At 44.8% G+C, this 18586-nt stretch overlaps 1 long non-coding RNA gene across 1 annotated transcript in view; it reads left to right on the plus strand.

Annotated features, from left to right (window-relative positions):
• LOC144768407 (uncharacterized) overlaps positions 1 to 18148 on the plus strand; it is a 185899-nt gene extending 167751 nt beyond the window's left edge. Inside the window, exon 4 of the long non-coding RNA XR_013598538.1 lies at positions 18047 to 18148. This is a non-coding gene — a long non-coding RNA (uncharacterized LOC144768407). The remainder of the gene's footprint in view (positions 1 to 18046) is intronic.
• Positions 18149 to 18586: the final 438 nt, after the last annotated feature.

The following is an 18586-nucleotide window of genomic DNA, read 5'->3' on the forward strand; positions in this document are numbered from 1 at the left end:
CTTATATCACTCCGTCACCCAAAGCACATTTGTGAAATGATAATAATAATCTTTATTGCTTAGTTAATAAAAACCATTGCAATCAGCTACATGGAACGGCACATATAAGAGTGCTTAAGTGATAAAAACCATTAGTCAGTTGCATGTGAAAAAGATGCCTAAAACAACCCAACATTTGCGAAATGAGTATGACATTTTGCGTAGTTCTGCTTTAAAACACAGAGGCTTCACGTTTTTACAGAGGAATGATAAAGCAAATTATGCCTGGTTCGGATGTTTCGAGGTTCTCTAGCGTCTTCTTATTTATTCACTATGTTGCAATTTGTGATATCGCATAACTTTCCTATGTGAACTCATTAACACGGGGAAGGGTAAAAGCATCCTTTGGCATCAGTGAGTAAGCAATTTTTAACTGTATGCTGAAAGCAGGAATGACAAAGGTCATAAAAAGATGTTCTGTATCGGTAATGACTTCACTTTATGTAGTATTCAACTATGTCATGGCAGTAACAGAATGCATAGCTGTCCCATGTCATGTGTGGACAATTCAGTTAGGCCTACCGTTGCATTGATCTCCTACACCCCCAAATCGCCTCTGCATTCAAACCTGCTTTTGACAATTATATTTTGGTGTCAGTTTTATATAGCGCCAACTTCACCCGAAGGTTCAGGAGTGCTTTATATGGCCACCAGTTACGTTATACAAAACGCAGGTGACTAATCGACTTCAGATTTAAACCTGTGTTTTACAATTTTATTTTAGGGTCAGATTTATAAAGCACCAACATCACCCAAAGGTACAGGAGCACTTTATATTACAACCAATTACTGCACATTATATTGCCTAAAGAAGTCATAACATTTTTGCAGTTTCTTTAAATTATTTTGCATAACTGCTCACCAAGCTAAAACTTTTTTTTAAACGTATTATTAATCACAAAGGCGAAACCTGTTGTATTTGCTAATGTTTGCTGCTTTTGTTGTCGGTAGATTTGTCATTTGTCCTACTTAGAACTACATTATAATTTTGAAAGCAGAGCCACAGTTCAACAATACCAGTTTACTGCAGTTTAGTTCCACCTAGTGGGCACTAGAAAAACTGCACAGAAATGTGGAATGTACAGTATCAAAGCATTGAAGACTGACTACTACTATAAACTAGGTGGGTTTGGCAATGTTGTATTCCAAGTTCAGCAATCAACTCACCAGATTACTTCAGAACTAGGCAGCCAGATTCACTCCTGACATCCCACGCAGTACACACTTCACGCTGTATTTCACAGAGCTCCACTGGCTCCTGATACACAAGCGCGCTCTGTTCAAAGTCCTCCCACGCTGCCTTCAAAGCTTTTAGACACATACATATGGGCGTACATACAGTCAAACATAGGGGCCAATTAGGATGGCGGAAGGATTGCCCCCGCCGGGCTGGCGGTAGCCACCGCCGGCCCGGCGGGGGCAATCAGTCCGCCATCCTCACAGAAATGACCCCCCGCCACATTAGGATGGTGGGGGAGTCCGCGGCGGACGGCAAGACTGTCCGCCGCTTTTCCACCGGTTGCCCTCGCGACCGGCGGAAAAAAGTGCTTACATATGGTGGCAGTGTCTGTGAGACATCGCCAACCATATTACAATGCCGGCAGTCCTATGCCTTTCCACCGCGGCATTGCCGCCGTGGAAAGGCATACGATCTTTGCTTTGGGGGACCTTTGTGGGCCCCCAGGGTGAAGGGGGTGGGGGGAGTGCACATGGGGGGTACCTATGGTACCCCCCTGCGTTTCAAAGTACAAAATGGCAGGCACCGCGCGGTGCCTGTCATGTTGTGCTTTGAAACGCACAACATGTATTTTTAGCTTTGCGGTGGGCGGTGCTTTCAGCACCGCCCACCGCAATGTTAAAAATTTGGGATGCACCCGCCACTGTGGCGGGTGCATCCTAATTCGACGCACAGGACCTCCGCCCCTGTGGCGGACGGTCCCTTCCTACGACGGGATGGCGGACGGACAAAGTCCGTCCGCCATCCTAATCGGCCCCATAGTGTGTGCTGTACATGCCCACACAAACACACAAACACTTATGCTGCTCTCTTGCGTACAGGTCATGGTAGTATAACTCACTCATATTGCACGTCTTTCCTCCCATGCTTCCTTTTGCAAGCATCTGAAAACCTGGCTTTTCTCCCTTCCATGATGCATTGTTCTGCCACCTCACTGTTAGTTGCTTTTCATTTTGCTAGTGATTTCACACCCTTGGGTATAAGGCGCTCTACAATTTTCAAATACAAACAGCAAGTTAAGAATGATGCAGGGATCGAGAGGAACAAGAAGCACTGACATTCCTGCCCTGGTCCCCACCTCCTCCCCTTATTGGTTGGGGCAGTCCATCTCATTCATAGAGGAAGCGTGCAGTAAGATAGGGAGCATGTTTCCAGTGCCAAGGGCTGTGTTATTGATGTCTTTGGTGTGCTCTCGATAATGTGGGCAATGTGGAAACTGTCATGTCATTGTGCTGGTTCACATAGTTAGACAATGTAGGAAATGTGGATACTTGTATAGACTCCATACTCTGAGACAAAGTTTATGGATGTTGACATGACTGAGGTGATTTATATAATGGGGTAACATCGATACTACAGTTCTATGGTGGCATTATTTAACAAGGCAATGTAGATACTCGCATGGAAGTGTTAGCCTACATGCAGGAGATTGGCAGGTTGCCGAATCCTCTCTTAGGTGTGATGGTGGTCAAACAAATAATGGACTGCAATGCGATATCAAGTAGTGACCCATGACTGAGATTCATTCAAGCACTGCACTCATCACTTTTTTTGTATTCTTCAATGGGATGCCCTAAGTGCGACAGGTATACCCAGACGTTTGTCCAGTGCCCACTGTGCCACTGTAACTGGGTTTCACTATACTCAAGAGGCCTGAATATGAGGAAACTGGTCTAGAGTTGCTTCTGTTCCAGTTGGGAATGGATCTGGCCTGGCTGCTTGAGCTTGACTGTTCCTACTGAAGCAGGGCCAAGGCTGATTGTCCATGGCGGGAAACATCCTTTAAATCGCGGTGATTACACCGGGATGCATTTAGAACGCTGCCATTACAACGCAAAAGCTACATCGACTTGCACTGGAGGCCGCTATAACCTAAGGAATAGTAAGATTTACTATTTCAGCACCTTCCCTACTGTACGTAGACTGGTGTTGGAATAGTAAATCTTACTACTCCTAAGTCCAGCGCCCTCCAGCTCAAGTCGTTGTAACGACTTGCGTTGTAAAAACTGCGATGTTACATACCGCAATCATTTGATCACGTAGTAACATCACATATTCCCCATGGCTGGGTCCTGTCAAAGGTGGCATGGTGGTCAAAAAAAGATTAACTAGAATGCAGTCCAGAGTAATTACCTTTGGCTAAGATTTTCTTAAGCATTGCACTCCTCAATCTTTTGCATTACATACAAAAGCAGTGTGAATAGGGACATGCCACTGTCTGTTTCACCTGCTCTGGCAATATTAGATGGTCTGGAGACTTACAGGGTTATGTGCACTCATGTACTGAGCAGTGCTTAATTTGTGCTGGTGATTTCCGGTTCAAGACGTCTACACATACTGGGAGACATGGCTATCTGTTCTTTACATACTGGGGCAATGTTGCCACTGGATCATTAAATTCCAAGATATGAATCTGTAAAATCAGTAACCTCATAGTCACTGGCAACCCGCACCAGTCCACACTAAGAACTACGGTGATCAGTTTGCAAACCGCTTGTCTGCATGAGTGAGAATCCATAGCAGGCCGGCACACTAAAAAGAACTCTGGCATAGTTGAGCATCACATTAGTATATGTGACTGTAGCATGAAATACTTAAGTAACACATATGCATCTAAAGAACTATTGCTAAGGATGGACACCATTTAGTATGTAATTTAGTTTGTATGTTATTTTATGGCTCAGAAACTTTAATGGCTATTATTGTCACACAACAAGTGAAGAACCTTATGTGCTGGTCATCCATCTTAAACTGGGATTATTTCTCCAAGCACAACATTTTCAATGGAGATTTTCCAGTAGGGCACACTAAGGGCATTGTTTCTCCTATGGCTGAAATATGTCCATGTTGTGCATTAACTGTTTTGCAGTGGTCATGGGGTTTTCTTTTCCTATTTTAGCAAGAAATGTGACAGCCAATATAATAGTTCACATAACACAAGAAATGAGGAGGGAGGGTCCAAGGGAAACAGTTTAGAGACCTGCAAGGAAAAAACCCCTATAAAGTACAATTGTAACACAACAAAAATCTCAGGTCTATACTGGCGTACAAAAGTGCCTGTGAATTTACGTAGTGGTGTCTCATGCTATATCCAATTGGGTGAGATCCCTTTCTGGACGAATACCCTTACCCACTATAGGTGGAATGCTTCATCATATGGGTATCTCCTCTTAGTGGGAAAACCTAGTCCCACTAAGGACTACAACTTCTTCACTGAGAGGAAGGAGCTCAGGGATGTTTTAAGATGTTTCTACACTATCAGGGATACTAATTCCGGCAGATGAGTAATGGTGTAGTGAGGATGCAGCGCAAAGCAAAATCTAACAAGTGAGTTAGTGATGTTAAAACTGCCTTGTAGGAACAAAATAGAATGTTTAATAGCTTGGTCCCACTGATCGGATTAAAAAGCAGTGCAAAAAACAGTATGGATTTAAACTGCTTGAATATAAAGACGGTCTACATGTTTCAGCCTGGTTGATGTAAAAAGTTCTATGCTTTGGTCAGGACCCCAAAGGTTTTGCTTCTGCCAAGGTGGAAAAACAAAAATGTGTATAATGATATCAAACCAGTAATCTTATCCTTTCTTTTCTGGATTATACTGGATGTACCTAAAATTCTAGGACAAGCGACCACACCTCAACCTGGCGGCAGCTCAGGGAAGGGGACTTGCTCTGTCGGTCGGTACCCCGTCACGGTACTGTGAACTGAGACTGGGTACCGATGGACAGAGAGGGGCCCCCTTCCCTAAGTTTGTTGTCACTGCTGGATTGGATGGTGTCTGCCAGATACCCTATTCTGACTCTGAAAGGACTGGGGTGCCTGCTGTTGGGTTGGTGGACCTTCACGTTGTGTGAAAGTGGAGTCCCATGAAAGGAGCAAACCGGCTGAGGATACTGCCTTGAGGGCGTGGAAAGACCGAGGGAGCATGCAGTAGCTCAAGCATTCAATTGCGGAGTCGGGTTTCTCGTCAAAGAGGTGTGGGTCCCTCAAAAGTCATATGCATGAGTGACACCTGAACGTCAACTGAGAAACCATGGATCTTATCCACGTGAGGCGTTTGAACAGAATGTTAGTGCCAACTGCTCTGCCTAGTCTGTTGTGTCCAGGCCTGACCAGATGATGTACTTGGCCACATCCGAGCCATCATGAATGGTTTCAGCCAAATTGACGTAAAATTCATCTGGGATTGCAAGTAAGATATCAGCACCCGAGTTCCATAACGCAACAGCTGCTGTTCACAGACCTGAGGGTGAGCCTCGTGGAAGGAACCATCCTTCTCCCAAATTCCTTTCAACTCTTTGTCGGATGGGGGTTAGTGGGAAAAGAATTTGAGCTAACATTATAATGGAGCCCAGAAATACTAGACTCTTGGGATTATGGTGCTGCGTTAGAAAGGCAGGGTTGCCTGGAAGGGGTCTAGGGTGACATACCACCTGCCTGTTTAAAAGGTGGACAAGAGCAGGGTTTGGTCCAAGTGCCCATGAAAGTGGCAGTCATTCCTCAATGGAAGGCAATTATAGATCCAAAATTTTGGCCACCTGTCTAATGACCATGATGAAGGAAGTAGACTCTTCCATGGAAGGACAGAGGGTCAAACCAGTCCTTTGTTGTAGGAAGTATCCAGCCCATTGTTCCCCACAAACCCCGTCATCACCAACAGCAGGTTGGCTCAGGTCAGAGACCAATCTCAATAGCTGTTGGAACACTAGAAGGAGCCTCCTAGAGAAAAGCACTGTTTATCAGAGTCAGAGATATGCTGACTGAGCATGCATGGACTAAACACATGTGCTGCTTCAGCCGAAGTCAAGACAAACTCAACTCGAAGTCAGACAGAACTATGGACTTGAGGTCCTCATCAGGTGTCTGTGGCATCAATACTAGCAGGAACCGGCAAGGATCATGGTGGAGGACATGGCGGTGTCCCTGAAGTTGGAGCTGAACCTGAAATGGGTTCAGGAGAGACAGAAAGATATAGTGTAGACCCACCGCTGGTAACTCAACTAGAGGCCTCCACAAATCCATGGGTCCCAAAAGTGCACCAAACAGTGCAGGTAGGGTGCTGAAGATGAGGAGCTTTGCCTCCTTAAACTCCTCAATCTGTTCTGTCATTGGCTAACCCAGAAATTTGTGGTGCATCAAAATTAACTGTGAAATCTGCTCCTCAGTCGGGGACCTGGTAGCGAGAGGTGTATCAACTTAACGTCCTTGTGACTTCTCATGGAGAGTAGCAAGGCTGGAAGGAGGTCTACTGCACTATTTATATTTCTTTTTTGGCATTGACTTGCCTGAAGACTTGGAACAAGATGGTGTCCTGCTGCGGGACCAGCCCCTACAGCTAGAATGGGTCTGTGTTGTTGACTTAAAGTGAGAGTGGCCTATATGCAAATTCTTTTGGTGCTCAGTGACATACAGCTTGTCCTTGTAGTCCTGAATTGCTTTCAAGTGCATCAGGAAGTGCTTAATTTGAGCTGGTGGTTTCCGGTGTTTGGCACCAGCACTTAATTTTCACACCGGCACTAATGACAGTCCACCACCTGGTGGTGCAGTCTGTTAATTCTGAGAGCCCAGGCACAGTGATTAATGATTCAATATACATTAAATATGACAATTCAGACTATTCCACTCTATTGTTACAGCTTTGGGTGGCCTAAAATAGTCTGAATTGGCACACTTGTAGGAGTGCAATGGTTAGTAATTGTGTTGGTACTGTTATTGGCAGTGTTGGCTGGGGCAAAGGGTGATGCATGCTGCTATGGCTACCTGAGAAGGGTCCTGACACGTACTATTTTTACAAATTAAGCACTGCATCAGGGTAAACTCTTCTCATGACTTGGAGTCATGGCCCAATCCCAAACACCAGAGGCACCCCACATGTGGAATTGTCGCAGACAGGCCCTACAAAGCACAACACCCCTAATTTTAGGACAGGACATATACAGCCAGATTCATCAAAGTAAAATCGGCTCGCAAAGGGCCAGATTCTGAGAATCTGGCCCTTTGCGAGCGCTATTTTTGCATTTGGGATTCATCATCCCAAATGCAAAAATCGCAAATCTAGAAATCGCTAAATTACGATTAATTGCATTTAAGGAATCTCAAATTGAGATTCCTTAAATGCAATTCATGAACCTTTTAAAAATTGCGAATTCGTAATCTAGGGCCACTATTTACCGGAAAAGTCTAACTACGCGGTAAATAGCAAAAACTTTGAAAAATGCACTAAAGTGCATTTTTCAAAGTTTCATGTTGCGCACACACATGCCCTAAGGGCATGTGTGTGCGCAACATATGTGCACACATCAATTTCAGGGGTGCAACAGGGTGTCCTTTGGACACCCCTGCACCCTTGAAATCGCAATCTAAATTTGCGAATCGCTAATTGCGATTAGCAAATTGAGATTGTCTTCCCATTCATTCCTATGGGCCTCTAGGCCCATAGGAATGAATAGGGAGAAATTCCTTAATTGCGACTCGCAATTTGCGAGTCGCAATTAAGGAATTAGTAGAAATCGCTATTTTTTTGATGATTTCTTGATGAATAGCATTTTGCTATTCCTTAATAGCGAATCGGTATTTTTCGCTATTAAGGAATCACAAATTGCTTTGTTGATGAATCTGGGGGATAATCTTGCACACTAGTAAAGCTTTTAGCGAAAAAAGCTCATGAATGGACAAGAAAAAAAGTAGGAGCCACCTCTGGATCTGTGTATGAAGATAAAGAAAGGAAGTGACATCAGCGTGCTTGGGTGTTGGCTATATGAAGCTCCAGTCGTCACTTTCCTGGCGGAGTAGAGTTGACTCAGAGCCTCACAACGCCATGTACTTGCACTCACTGGCTATGCTGAAATATCTTTTGGATCCAGCCTGGCACCTGAGGATGTTCTAAAGGTGAGAAATCTGTGGTTAGAAGTATCCATCAGAATTTTTATTACTCACAAATTTTACATCTATTAATTACATTTTGGTAGTTGATGCTGCGTGTAGGATAATCTTGCGAGTCCATAACAATACGAAGAAATAGTGATATAATTCCTCGGGAGACCTTACATGTGCGATTGTCTGTTTTTCTCTATGTTGGTGGATTATTGTGTGAAATTGTTCCAGTGCCCTTTGAAGCCTTCTCATGGGTTGCACAAGCAGATACAAATATGTTTACTGTCCACCTTTCCACTGGATTTCACCACCCTGTTGCTTGAAATATGTTTTACTCTCTGCTGCTCCACAGGAATCCATTTGAAATGGGTATTAACAACCAATTCATTCACACCTTTAGTTTTAGAAATGTAGCCGGTTGGCCTCCCCAAGCAGTAACACTCAAAAATGGACAGCAGATGGCGGCCTTGCCGATGCCATTTTAATGCAGTTTGACGTTACATGTAACTTAGGGGCATATTAACAAGGACTGTGGGGCATATTATCAAGCAGGGTGATAGGCAATTATCGCCGCTTTAGCGGCTGTTTTCGTCCGCTAAGCGGCGATAATTCTATCGCCCTATTAGCGCGCTGTCGCTAACTGATGTTAGCGACAGCTTTTAGGCGATAGCGAGCGGTTTGGGGCCCGCTTTGCATGTCAGCGATGTTTATCATTAATGACATGCAAAATGGGAGTACCCAACCAGTTAGCGACTGAAAGCAGTCGCTAACGTCGCTATCGCCTATTAGCAAGGCAGGTGTAGCGATGGAAATATTCGCGCTAAGCGCGAATATCTCCATATACTAACACCTGCCCAGACCAGTTCTTAGCCATGTTATCCAATGAGAGGTGGATAACATGGCTAAGAGCATTTTGTCGCTAATGCGTGAATATCGCTGTATTCTTAGCGATATTCACGCTTTTCGCCGCTATCGCTGGATATTTTAACAAAATGGAGAAAAACGTAGCTCATAGCATGTTTTCTCCGCTAACATATCCAGCGATAGGCAGAGATAAAATAAATGCGCTAAGCGCATTTTGCGATAAATAGCGCTATTCCGCTGCTTTTTTACATCTGGTATTTTTCTGACTTAGCCATGATATCCTATGTAAGGTGGATATCATGGCTAAGTATGTCTATCCCTATCAGCAAGCTATCGCCAAACCTTGTGGGATTATCACTGTATTTCCAGCGATAATCTTACAATTGGCAGCTTGCGCTCTGAATTGTATCGCTTTGGAGATAAGCATGATAGCATGTATCTCCGCGATAAAATTCAGAGTTGGCCGGCGATAATTATCCTAGCGCTAAGTGCGCTTAGAGATAATTTTTGCGTGGCCTTGTTAATATTCCCCAAAGTGTTTATTTAACATTACAATAATGCCTTAGATTAGTTACTCTTTACATTGCTTTTGTCCCCCTTCATATTGAATCGGGTCCTGTCCGATATTAGCAAACATTAAAAAATAGGTCTTAAAACTGAACAATTAAAAATAAACTTTTGTGTCTGAGAGCAAAGCTGAAGGCACTTAGGGGCTTAGTTACAAGCCCTTTGCCCCACTGATGCGTCACTTTTTCCCATATAAAAAGTGATGCACCAGGCGTTGCAAGGGCCTTGTAAATAAGCCTTTAAGGGGCATATATACAAGCCACTATCGCCACGGGAACATCACTTTTTGTGATGTTCCCGTGGCGATAGGGGCCTTGCCTTATGTACAAGGCAGAGTTAAGCCACTTAACGTGGCTTAATGCTGCCTTGTACATAAGGCACCCTTTCACGCTATGTTTAGCATGAAAGGGCATGTAGTGGGTGTTGTGGTGGGCGTTCCACCGCAACACCCATTGTATTTGACGCTGACCCCTATGTACAAGGGTGACGTACAAAGGAGCTAGCGCTAAAATGAAAACCAGGAAAATCCTGGTCTTAAGTTGGCGAAACAAGGAGAAATGCATTATTTCTTCTCGTTTCTGCTTTTTCTATGTGTGCTGCCTTGTGCAGCACACATGGAAAAAGCAAAATGCCATGGTTTGTTTATGTACAGGAAGGTGCCCCTTCCTGTACATAAACAAACCTTTTTAAAAAATGCCATTTTGTACAAAATGGCATTTTAGGATTGTTTATGTGCAGGAAGGGACACTTTCCTACATATAACCAATCCTCCTGTGCACACATACACCCTTGTACTCTTGTGCAAGGGTGCCTGCTGCGGTGCTAAGTTGATAAACTTAGCGCAATCGCAGGGGGAAACGCAAGGCTTCACCACATTCTTGTAAATATGGTGCAGCCTTGCGTTTTTTGAAGTGCCTAAGCATGTTGTTAGGCCCAGGAGGCTAATGACATGCTCCGCCACTTTAATGTACATATCCCCCTTAATGTTTGAGTTTGCGTTCTAGTTATAAATTGATTTGATAAATAAATACAATAAATGTTTACCTACCTTGAGTTCCTATGTCCCCATGATGTATGAGCTTTAGTCCTTCCAGCTTATTTATATATATATTTTTTAACATAAATAAATATTTATATTTAGTTACAACCACCCCCACTACTGACAGTCTTACATGAGCGCCCAAGAAAATTCTCTAAAAAATTAACGTTTGACCGTGATGTCATAGGCCACGTTCGGATAGAATATCTAATGGGCATTGAAAAGAGAGCAATGCTGTGAGAGAGTAAGGTCCTGCGGATGTTGTGAATATTTTACTAAATGACGAGGAATTTGATTGGGTGAAAGTGAGACATTCAAATTAGGAAGTTAGGTATTGGTATTTATTGGGTTCTATCAATACCTCACTGCTTCAAGCTCAGGAGCAGAGTCGGGCAGGACTATAGGGAGGACCACTGGAATTATGCGCCAGGGGAGGGCCAAATTATGCGGAAGCCTGGGTAAATTATGCAGCAAGAAAAAGCAAAAATATGCGGTACATTTTCTAATAGTATTACTACATTATTATTTTTAGGTCGAGTCTGCGCCCTTGCTTATGATACTTTTGTGTCTGATGGTGGATTTGGAACCCGTCCATAGCTTACCATTCATTTTTACCATTCCTACTTGTCTTTGCTGCCTTTCCATTTTGGCAGCACTTGCCATGCGTCATTTCCTTTTATTGCTGTGGCATACCGACCAAGTACTGATTACGTTTGATTAGTGAACCTCTGAGGCCATCTTTTCTTTTTTGCAGATTTTATATAGTGCAAACTCGATCTGAAGTTATTTGATTTGATTTGATTTGTAGATTTATAGAGCGCACGATTGCCCATGGACGTCTTGGTGCTGGGTGAAATAGGAGACCAGAAGCTGCTGAAATTTAGAGTTACTAACCAGAAGTGAACAGCCAAGTTTTTATCCCTTTCCGAAATGAAAGCAGCGAGGGGCTATTTTTAATTGCTATTGGGAGCAAATTCCATGCCTTTGCTGCGTGCAGCAGAAAGCTTCTCCCCTCACCTGACCTGCTTATATCTTGGCACCTGGATCAATTTTAGATGGCTAGATCTCAAGATCCTGGTCGGCTCGTACCATTTCAGGTGGGTTTTCAGGAACTGCAAACCCATCCCATGGAGGGCTTTGTAGGTCAGGCACAAGGATTTGAAAATTATTCTTTTTCCAATTGGGAGCCAGTGTATGGAGCTCAATCTGTGTGCTATTGGCTCGTATCTGGGGATGTCCAGCACCAGCCGGGCTGCTGCGTTTTGCAGGCGCTGAAGCTTTGCCAGATGCTGGACCTGGATCCCAGCATATAGCGCATTTCCGTAATCCAGTCTTGATAAGGCTAGCATTGTTACCACTGTTTTGCAGGACTCATGGGGAATGAAAGGCAGGAGTTTCCTGATCATTTTCAGGATGTACCAAATGTATGATGTTAGCATGTTTGACTGTGCCTTATATGACAATTTATTGTCCAGGAGCACTCCCAGGTTTTTTACCTTATTTACTGGGGACGGGCGGTTTCCTAGGCTGTCTGGCCACCAGTCCTGGGACCAGATTTGCATGTCTGAACCCAACAGCATGACTTTGCTTTTATCTCTATTTAGTTTTAGGCAATTACCCTGCATCCATTGATTGATCTGTTCCATGCAGTTTTGGAACCTGACTGCTGTCTCTTTCACATTGTTTGCAATTGACACCACGATTTGGGTGTCATCAGCATAGGAGACCGGAAGGAATCCGCAGTTCCTTATTATTGCCGCCAGGGATGCCACATACAAATTAAATAGAGTGGGACTTAACGAGTCCGCATGGGGAGTTGAAGGATTTAGATTTAGCCTCTCCCAGTTCAACTGTGAATGTCCTATTAGATAGGTAAGAAGCCAACAGAGTCCGAGCCGTCTTGTGCACTCCTGCTGCAGCGAGACGGATGAGGAGAGTGTCATGGTTTACCGTATCAAAGACCACAGAGAGATCTAACAAAATCAAGGCGGCCTTTCCTCCGGCATTCAGTACACTCCTGAGTTCCTCCGTAGCCATCAATAGTGCTGTTTCCGTTCCATGCCCTCCTCAGAAGCCAAATTGCGAGTAGTCTAACGCATTTGCATCCACGAGGAATTGAGACAGCGGTCTGTTCACTAGCTTCTCAGGAACTTTAGCAGCGAACGGAATTCTTGCAATAGGTCTATAATTTCCTGGTTCTTGTGGGTCTAAACTGGGTTTCTTAAGTAGCAGCAGCACTGATGCTGTTTTCCATGTTTCTGGAAAGTAGCCGGATTTAATTATTTCTGAGAAAAGCAGACCTAGTTGCTCACTCAGTAGTTCAGGGAAGAGGTACATCACCTTAGGCAGACAAGGGTCAGTTGTGCCCCTGGATTTCGTCGACCTAACCACCTGGAGGATCTGTTCAGTGGAAGGTGGCTGAAAGTGGAATGAGTGATCCTGTATGAGGTGAAATTTCGTCCTGCAATTCTGAGTTGGGCGACTTGTGTAGAATCTACGGACCTCTTGAAGGACTCATATACTACAGAGACTTTATCTACAAAGAACTGGCCCAGATTATTGCAGAAATCGGAACTCATTTCTGTTTGAATGGAGCTGTCCATTTTAGTTAGTTTTTTGACTGTGGAGAAGAGTTCTTTGCTGGAGTTTTTTGCCTCCTCTATTTTTTGCATAAAGTATTTGCTTTTCTCTGTTAGTATTAGTTTTTTTTTATAAATGGCCAGTAAGGTTTTGTAGTACACTTTTAGCCCTTGATCATAATTTGACTACCATCTTTTTTCTAACTTTCTGCAGTGTTGTTTTTGTAGCTTTAGTGCATTCGTGAACTAAGGTTGGGATGGAGTTTTCCTCCTTGACGTATTGTTTTTTTGGGGGCTGCTACTTTGATGGCCGAGTGTATCCAGCTCGAGATTTGGTTTGTGGCTATATTGCAATCTTTGTATAGTTCTGGGGTAGACCTTATTAGATGTTCTTTGAGTAATGGCGAGTTAATTTTTGACCATTTAAAGAATGTAGCGTGTTTATGTGATGGCGCAGGTATCGCTATATCTTTTTCTACGTCTATTGCAAATATTATTGCCTTGTGGTCTTACCAGGGTACCGGTAAGATTTTAAGTGCCCTAATGTTATTGTTGGAGGTGAAAATCCCATCGAGTGTGTGCCCTGCCTCATGGGTGTTCTGCTTTACAATCTGCTCCATTTCGAGGTTTGAGAGTGCATCTGACAGCGTTGTTACGCTAGTATCTCAGCTATTCTCTAGGTGTAGATTAAAGTCACCCAGAACCGTAAAGTCTGCATTTTTCACATTGGATTCCAAGAAGGGGTTCAGCAGTTGTGGCAAAGGGGTTTTAGCCCTAGGTGGTCTGTAAATCAGAAGGCGTTTGAAAGTGTTGTTGTTGGTAATGTTTATTTGAAAGTGCAGAATCTCGCAATCTGGGTTACTGCCCTGATTTAAGCCCTTGGTTCTTAATTCATTTCTCTGGATAATGGCTAGGCTCCCCCCATGCTTCCCCTTCCTGTCAGCCCTGACAATTGAGTAACCTTCTGGAATTGCCAGTGCTAGATCGATGTCAGAGGCTTTGTCTGCCCACGACTCGGTGATGAGGATCATGTCAAGGTTTTGGGTTTCTATGAGTTCTGCTGTTTCTGAGTTGTGTTTGACAAGTGACCGTGCATTGATTAGGCCTGCCCTGATGGTCTTGGTGGCTGGCCTGATGTTCTGGGTGCAACGAATATTCAGCATTTCATTCTGTGTGATATTCAAAGATAAGTGGCATGTAGGGCACGATTTGGCTACTTTCAGTGCTGGAAGTGGAGGGCAGGACGGTTCAGGTCTGAAAGCAAGAAGCTCAAGTCTGGAAAAGTTGATCCTCTTTGGACCTATTGTGGAATGTGTAGGGGTAAATACCCCGAAACACGTGTCCAGGGATGGCGAAGATAGCGAAGATAGCAGAGAATCGAAAGAAGATGCATCGCGGAACACGAACTACACTTACCCCAGTTCTTAGGGGCGATCCCGCTGGTGTGTGAGTAGTGTGCATACCCACCCCCAATTGTAATGTTAAAGCTCCCTCGAGCAGTTGGCTGACGAGCCTGGGACCCCGCACCTGCGCGCCTGAGTGGTACTAAACCTGGCAATATTTGGCAGCCACCGGCAACCCCAGAACACGGCCTAATCCCTGCTGATGAGGGGTAAATACCCCGAAACACGTGTCCAGGGATGGCGAAAATAGCGAAGATAGCAGAGAATAGAAAGAAGATGCATCGTGGAACACGAACTACACTTACCACAGTTCTTAGGGGCGATCCCGCTGGTGTGTGAGTAGTGTGCGACCCCACCCCCAATTGGAATGTGTAGGGGTTGTGGCCCTGGGTCCGGTCCAGGCGCGGACGGTCGTCGACGGGCTTGCCTTTGGCGCACCTTCGGCGCACCAGCAGCGCGCCCGCTGCGTGCGTCCGCTGCGCGTCCGTCCTGACATTGCCTTATGTGAGTCGATTAGCAGCGGTCGATTAGACTGCTGTTCGTCCGAAGCGCCGGAAGTGCCCCCAGTCAGGAAGAGAGTGCGTCTGTCCCCGTCTACACCCTCCGTTCAACCGGCACTTGCCGTGCCGGACTGGGGTGTTTGAGGCAGAGCTTCGCGGCTGTGGAGGATCAAGTGTGCAATGTTTAGGTAAAATAGTCACGTTTCAATTAAAAGCAGTAGCGTATTATAAATAGTAATGACAATCAACCGTTTTTAGTGGAGGTTCCGAGCAGCCTTACTTCTTGGTAGAACTGCGTGGTCTCTTAGATCAGATCCGCATCTGTTCCAGCCAAGCCTTATGTAAGCCGATTAGCTGCGGTCGACTAGACCGCTGTGCGCCCGAAGCGCCGGAAGTGCCCCCAGCCAGGAAGTGAGTGCGTCTGTCCCCGTCTACACCCTCCGTTCAACCGGCACTTGCAGTGACAGACCGGGATGTTTGAGGAAGACCTTCGCGGCTGTGGAGGATCGAGTGTGCAATGTGCAGGTAAAATAGTCACGTTTCAATTAAAAGCAGTAACGCTTTACATAAGCACAAGTAATGTTACACATGGGCACATTCATTTTTAGGTTTCGCCTCGCCGAAAGGCTGCGCAGCAGACTTTCTGCGCAAGGCGAAAGTGTCTGGAGATGTGTACTCATGTCCCGCCCCTCTGTTCCATTGTCTAGCTCCATAAATGGAGGCTAGCCATTGGAACAGAGATCTGTCCGTCAATTGCGGAGCAGATTCGGGGGCGTTCCGGCCATTTTTACTTATCCTGCCCCTTTGACAACGTCATGCGGCCGTGGGCGGGGTTTATTTTTTTTGTCGTCCATGTTTGTTTTGGCCATTCCACGGCCGACCGCCGCCGGAGGAAGTCCAGGTCCAGGTGAGTGCTGGCCGTTCCCGCCGCCCCCCCCCCCTCCCGCTGTCCGTGCTCCGCCCCCCCTCCCGCTGTCCGTGACCGACCATCTGTTTGTGTTTTAAGACCCTGCAATAGCCCGAACATGATATTAAATTGTACATAAACAAAATCGTAACATGACGTTGTTGCCTTTGTTTACTTTAATTACCAGGAACCGTGAACGCAGCTCTGGTGCTCATCTAAAAGGTTGTTCTAATTACATTTGCTGTTTGAATTACGCACAGATTAAGGGTAAAAATACCGGCTTTGGGTGATTTTGCTTATTTTTGTACCAGAAGGGGCATTAAACAAACCGGCCAGGTGGCAACCCTACAGGCGACATATGAAGCTTGCAAGCTACATCCTTCCCTTAATCAGCATATATCGCCTACTTGTCTTTCGACCCACACCCTCAATAGTTCCCTACATCCTGTCATCTCAGCAACCCCGCCTGCTAGCATTTCTACTGCGACCTCGCATTTCCGTCTCCTTCTACTCCAAATGAACTACACTTCCCGTCGTGCGCTGCGGGCTTGTTATTCTGTGACATCACGTGTTGCCGGATTAAAGATGGCGGCACGCTGGAGCAGTGAGAATGTGGTGGTGGAATTTAGGGACTCTCAGGTGAGTTAGGGGCGGGCCTGGGACTTCAGGATAAGGAGAACCTACTGCATTGTGTCTTCTGGAAGCCTTGCATATCCACATACGTTTTCCATTTTAACTGTATTTAGTTCTCTCCTGTGCGCTCTTATGTCACTCCCAGTCCGCATAGAGTTTGTGATGTGCAGTCTGTAGATTTGTCTCTTTTAACCTGTACGTGTGTGCGGTGAGACGTTCAAATGTTTGCGAGTAAAGGGAATGGATCATATTCGATCTGTTGTTTCTCCATCTGCTGTGATCTCAAGTTTAGTTTCTTCTGCCACCGTTTTCTGTTTGACTGTCTCTTCAATGCTCGATGTTGGCTGGGTCAAAAGTAAAGATGCCCATTTAGATCTCAGAGCGTCTCTTCTTACTGTTGCTGAGTACATGTTGCCAGCGGTGCTCCCGCCCTGTCCTCGATGTTTGGTCTTATACACCCGAGCCTTTAGAAACGAATTAGGTTTTGCCTTGCCATTGACAACATGTACCTGGACTGTGTTTTGGAGTGGTTTCGTTATTCATCTTAACTAATACGTCGTTTTTTGTATATTCGCTTGCAATGATTCCTCTTTTCTCTGCGACTGCTTGAGCTTTAATGTTATTAGATAAAGTATTTATATTTGTTCCTTGGTATTGTCATGCCATGGCTACCAACAATATACCAGGAATACCACCCTTAAACCAGGGAAAGAATTATGTTAGGGTAAGCATTATCATAAAATGCACGCGCTCAGTATGTAATGAACTGCTACTATAATATGGTGGCTCGCAGTGTGTGGGGGGGCTCTGTGTGGGTGTGTGGGGTCTCTGTGTGGGTGTGTGGGGGGGCTCTGTGTGGGTATGTGTGGGGGGCTCTGTGTAGGTGTGTGTGGGGAGGCTCTGTGTGTGTGTGTGTGGGGCTTTGTGTGGGGGGGCTCTCTGTGGGTGTGTGTGTGGCATTTGCGAGAGATTAAGCTATTGCCATTGTAAATGACAATGCCATTTATTTATCTGTTTTCAAAACCAACACATAAATAAAAATGTTGTCATTTACAATGCCAATAGCTCTAACTTTTGCAAAGGCGAAACCGTTGCATTGTAAATGCTTGTTTTATTAGGCAGAAGATATTAGTTCATTTGCCCAGAATCACAGGAAGTTGAGTCTACCCGAAACTCAAACCTGGTTCTCGAGCTACAAAGTCGACAGGTCTGACCCTTACACCACTTCCTCGTCTGCTGCTGGCGCAGTAATTTAGGTACCATTAATGCGCTATGACTGTTTTTTTCTTCAAGTTATCATCCCTCCCTCCCCCTCTTTCTTCTCACCACATCCTGGATACTGTTTTTGCAGCTCTGTGCATTCCTCAAAGTTGACTGAACTTTTGTTTATTTGTTTGTTCACCAGGGTTGCACATGTTTCCTAACACCATTCATCTTACACAACTCTGGGAAGGCACCTTTGTATACCTGAAGCAACTTGGCCTGCAGCTCCTTATGTTACTCTGCTAATGATTTCAGTGATAATAAAATACTTTTAAAATATTTGCTGTTTAAGTGCGAATGACAAGGTTAATCACTGCTCCAGGACTTTGGGAAAATATCAAAAGTTATTCTATTCAATGAAATCTTTACAAGTTTTCTCCTGAAAGTAAACTCTGTATCATGTCTTGTGATGTCACATGCCGTTGAAAGGGCTGATGATGCAATGCTTTACTTTTGCAAACTTTACTAGTAATGTCTGTGTTAAACCCTGCGCCTATCCTTTTTTTTCTTCCAAATTGATATAGCGCGAACTGGACCTGAAGGTATTGGAGGGTATACAACCTTTACAACGAAACTTTTACAACGAACTACCATTACAACGCAACTTTTACAATGCAAACTATTACAACGTATTGCTCTGGTGGGCACTCTAGGATAGGGAATAGGTTAATTTACTATCCAA

The sequence above is a fragment of the Lissotriton helveticus genome, chromosome 7, assembly GCF_964261635.1.
Source record: "Lissotriton helveticus chromosome 7, aLisHel1.1, whole genome shotgun sequence".
In the NCBI taxonomy this organism is placed as follows: Eukaryota; Metazoa; Chordata; class Amphibia; order Caudata; family Salamandridae; genus Lissotriton; species Lissotriton helveticus.